Here is a 5,602-nt window from a genome sequence, read left to right on the forward strand (position 1 = left end):
GCAAGAAGGTCCTGCGTTTGAGCCCCAGGTTAGTCCAACTGTGGGGGTTGTTGCAGGTTGTTCCCTGTGTGGAGTTTGCATTTTCTCCCAATGCCTGGGTGGGTTTCCTCTGGGGGTCTGTTTTCCTCCCACAGTCCAAAGACATGTAGGTCAGGTGAATGGGCCGTACTAAATTGTCTCTAGGTATGAATGTGTGTGTGTGTGTGTGTCGGCCCTGTGCGATGGTCTGGCGGCCTGTCCAGGGTGTCTCCCCACCTGCTGCCCAATGACTGCTGGGATAGGCTCCAGCATCCCCGCTACCCTGACAGCAAAATAAGCGGTTCGGATAATGGATGGACACGGAAAAAACGTGTGTATGACCAACAAAAATATTCACAGGGACGACACCTGCTCAACACAGTCCCTTACAGCACAGAGTTCCCAAGCTAATTTAAACCACCAACCTCAGTCTCCCCATAACTTCGACAACCAGTGCTAAATTTATGGAAACGATAACTATGTCACAAACCATGAATTCAGAGTCAGTTAATGTACTCTTGGATAATTTTAACTTGAAAATTTTGAATGTCATGGATGTTGTTGCACCTGTAAAAGTCAAGAAAACTCTGAGCAAAAAGAAGGTACCTTAGAGAAATACCATGATGGTAAAAGCCCTGAAAAGGGAATGCAGGAAAGCCGAACACAAATGGAGGAAAACGAAACTTCAAATCCACTACGACTTGTATAAACAAAGCCTTTCAAATTTTAACTACGAATTATGCAAGGCTAGACAGCTACATTTTTCTAACTTGATTATGGGAACATTAATAATACCCACACTCTGTTTGCCCCCCAAAACAGATAGCCTCAGAAAATGTAATGAATTTGCTTGCTTTTTTGGTAAAAAAATTCAAACTATTAGATGGGCCATCAACGCCACGCAGTCAAGCAATAAAACTGCAGTCTCTACAACCGCCTAGAAATAATCGGGTCATTATGTCTCAAATTAATACCATTGATGAAGAAACTCTAGCGGAATCAGTTAAGCATCTTAAATCATCAACACGTTATCTTGACAGAGTGCCATCTGATTTTTTTTAACTACTTTAACTCTGTAAAAACTGAGTTACATCAAATAGTTAATAGCTCATTGTTATCAGGCACTTTCCTAAAGTCACTAGAAATAGCTGCCATTTAGCCACTCCTAAAAAAAGAGAACTCAAGATACCTCTGTGTTAAATAACTATAGACCAGTTTCAAATCTTCCTTTTATAGCCAAAATCCTTGAGAAAGTTGTTTCTAATCAACTCAGCAATTTTTTGAACTCAAGTGGTCATTTTGACAAATATCAGTCAGGTTTCCGACCTAACTACAGTACTGAAACAGCTCTTATAAAAGTGTTAAATGATATACGGCTGAATACTGATTCAGGTAGAATATCTGTTCTGGTTTTACTTGATTTCAATGCAGGATTTGATACTGTGGATGACAGAATACTGTTGGACAGACTGGAACATTGTGTAAGACTTTCCGGAGCAGTCCTTAATTGGTTTAGGTCTTATTTAGAAGACCAGAGTTATTTTGTCACCATTGGCAGTTATGAATCTGATAGAGTGGCTTTGACATGCGGAATCCCCCAAGGATCAGTTCTTAGACCTCTCCTGTTTAATCTGTACATGCTGCCTTTTGGCCAAATTCTTCAGAGCAACAAAATGGACCATAGTTATGCAGATGATAGCTATATCTGGCTCTCTCACCTGATGATCTCAGCCCAATAGACTCACTGAGTCACTGTTTGGAGCAGATAAATAATTGGATGAGCCAAAACGTTCTTCAATTAAATAAGGGGGAAAAAACAGATTATTGTGTTTGGCAACAAAGAGAACTATTATAAATGAACAACTCAAGTCTCCAGCTCTAAAAACCAAAAAACAAGTCCGAAATCTTGCCATTTTAATAGATTCAGATCTCACGTTCACCAGCCATATCAAAGCAATCACTAAAACAGCCTTCTATCATCTTAAAAATATATCCAGAATCAAGGGTTTGGTCTCCCAAAATGACCAAGAGAAGCTCATCCATGCTTTTATTTCCAGTAGAATTGACTACTGTGACGGTCTCTTGACTGGTCTTCCCAAAAAGACCATGAAACAGCTGCAGCTTATTCAGAATGTTGCTGCTAGAGTTTTAACCAGGACCAAGAGAACGGAGCACATTACTCCAGTCCTGAAATCTTTAAACTGGCTTCCAGTTAGTTACAGAATAGATTTTAAAGTGCTGCTACTTGTCTACAAATCACTGAATAGTGTAGGCCCAGAATAAATCACTGACATGCTTGAAGTGTATAAACCGGGTAGGGCTCATGGATCCATGGACTCAGGTCAGTTAGTTCAGCCCAGAGTCCAAACCAAACATGGTGAAGCAGCATTTAGCTGCTATGCTGCACGCAACTGGAACAAACTACCAGAATAGCTTAGCTGTGCCCCAAATATATCAATTTTTAAATCTAGTTTAAAAACTTTTTATTTTCTTGTGCCTATGATTGAGCATTAAAAATTGCACCTTATTCCTACTGCATTTTAATTCTGGAAGAAGATCTCTAGTCACTCCTGGCAGGGGAGTGACTATGTTTTTATTTATTTATTTTGTACTTTGTTTTTTTTCTTTTTACCGTGCCTGTCTTTAATTGTATTACTCTTTTTAATTACTATTTCAAAGTACATGTTATGTACTTTGTTCTATTTTAATTATATTTCATATATGATTTTTTATTTTATATGGTTGTTCCTTTTATTGTTTTGTTTTGGGGGTTTTTTGGTGTAAAGCACACTGAATTGCCCTGTGTACGAAATGTGCTATATATATAAACTTGCTTGCTTACTATAGGTATGCGTCACAGAGCCCCGCAAAAGTTACAATGGACAGGTGAGATCACGGTTCGAATTACGAGGGGATTTGAGGGTCTAACCCCCTTAAATAAGACTTGGACCCAAAAGTGGTAAAAACAACTGCTCTGGTGGGTCGGAACATATCCTTCGTACCTGTAATCATAAATATTGCAATAAATTTCCCTTATTCACACCTGGAAGAATCTTGTGGTACGATTTCAGACGCCCATTAAATGGACCATACCACTTCTTAATCTTGACGTCAGTTGAACATTTCGTCTGCCCCCCTCACTGCAGTGGCTCGCGCCTTCATTAAAGTCTATGCTCGCGTGCGTCATGTAAGCCAATTGGAGACTAATTTAAGTAGCTAACTATCGAGCAATGTTAATACACTTCACTTTCTTACCTTCGGAGTTTCTGAATTAAGTGATACTATTGTAACTAGTTATTTTCTCGCCCGGTGCGGGATTCGGTACGGGGTGTACTGCACCACAAGGCGACATCACTAACCGCTCGACTAAAGGGTCAGGCCCGTTAGCTAGGGGCTAATGTGTCTTATTAGTAGTTTACACTATCAAGCAATTCAACACTAGATGTCGTTAACCACGTGTTACCCAGCCATGTGACCAGCATTTAGGTCAGTAAACAGTCTCTGTGGAAAAAGGATCATTAAAATTGAATGTTTCCTTCTGTTAATTATTAATAACACATAGTGCCATAACATAATTGACAACAAACTTTTCCCGTTAGAGACAGACACCTTTTCTTTTGCTGAAAAATGACAACAGGTCAACCCCTCTCGCCAAAGATCTTAGCCTCACTAAATACATCAGGACAGAACACCTGCTCGACATAATCCATTACAACACAGAGCTCCCCAGCTCGTTCGAACCACCAACCGCAGCCTCGCCGTAACTTGTGTCTACGGATGGATGCTAACGTTGGCAAGCTTCAAACTTTCACCTGAAGTTACAGTTTCGCTATTTAACGTTACCTAGTGTAAACTACTAATAAGACACGTTAGTCCCTAGCTGACGGGTCTGACCCTTTAGCCGAGCGGTTAGTGATGTCGCCTTGTGGGGCAGTAAACCTCGTATCGAATCCCGCACCGGGCAAGAAAATAACCGGTTACACTAGCTAAAGCTATTGTTTGCCATACCTAACATTACTCGCTGACAGCTCGTGCCATCTCTCCTAAACTTCTCCACGCCTCCACAGTCATCTGGACCAACCTCGTTTACACTCTTCATAGCTGCCCTCACTTCCTCCTTGCTAATCCACCAGATTTCCTGTTTCACTAACCCCACATCATCCAACCTCCTATCTCTTAATTTCTTCATCTCTATCCTTGATCGCCCCAACCTGTTGCACATCCTTGCCAGCTTGGTCCCTCTGTCTATCCAATCGGTACAAGTCCTTTTCTCCTTCCTTAGCGTCTAACCTCTCATACAACGTACCATACGCCTTTTCCTTCGCCACCTCCCTCTTCGCTTTACGCTGCATCGCCTTGTACTCCTGTCTACTTTCTTCATCTCTCTGACTACCACTTCTTTGCCAACCTCTTTCTCTGTTTGCTGTACTTCCTCATTCCGCCAAATCTCCTGGTCTTCCCTCCTCTGTCCAGGTGACACACCAAGTACCTTCCTAGCTGTCTCCCTCACTACTTCTGCAGTGGCTGCCCAGCCATCCGGCAACTCTTCACTACCACCCAGTCCAGTACCTGTCTTTAACTTCTCCCTGAAAATACAAGTCTGTTTTACAAACCTATACTCGGACCAAAAAAATACTCGTCATTGCTATGCTGATACCCAGCTTAATTTATGAAAGTAAAGACTGCTTTACTGGCTAGACTCCAGCGTCTGCTTATTTACATATAACTTACGATACTACACTTTAAAATCCACAACATGCAATGATTTGTTGACTTGCGAAATACGATCGACTTCTCGTTTACGTTCAAGACCCATCCCAAGATGGCGGAACTTACGTGCCGTTAACCGTTTACACTCGCGCATGCGCGCATCACATTGTTGACTCAGCTAAGGAAATTTGTAGTGGCATTCTTCTTCTTTGGTGTTGATGGCAGCTGACTGGCACAAAGATACATGGTTGCCATCTGTTGGACGCCTGGAACGTTTTCATGTAGCGCCAGTAATTCCTCCTTCAGCTTTTTGGCCTAATATGACATACAGTTTATAGGTAGTGGCTTGGGGTTAAAGTTAGGAACTGGTTAAGTGCTAGGTATTAGTTACGTTACGGGTTATGTCAGTGAATCTGGCTACCTGGCGTGGGATAAGAATTGGCTCAAATAGGTTGTTCAGCTCTAGGTTGTTCAACAGAACAAAACTAATCCAGGGCTTTCTTTTTACAGCATGGTGGAAAGAGTTAAAAAGTCTGTCGTCAACACGCCGGTACCGATGTGTTGCTATCCCAGTACTAAACGGTATGGAGCTTTGGTGCTGCTCTGTCTCACCCTTCCTTAGACAAATTCTTTCTTTTTCTCAGTAACATAGATAGTAATGAAATGAGCTCGACCCCATTTAAATCATATTTGGTTCTATCAATTAGGTAGCAGATCATTCATCACACTGAGACTATCATAACGCTGACATTTTTTGCAGAAATCCAGCCAGGGTGTCCGATTTGTAAATCCTCTTGCTGCAAACTCTTATACACAAAGCTTGGAAGCTTAGCTAAATTAATTTGTATAAAAAGAGATTTATTAAACAGCTTAC

This window comes from Lampris incognitus, chromosome 13 (genome assembly GCF_029633865.1).
Source record: "Lampris incognitus isolate fLamInc1 chromosome 13, fLamInc1.hap2, whole genome shotgun sequence".
NCBI lineage: Eukaryota > Metazoa > Chordata > Actinopteri > Lampriformes > Lampridae > Lampris > Lampris incognitus.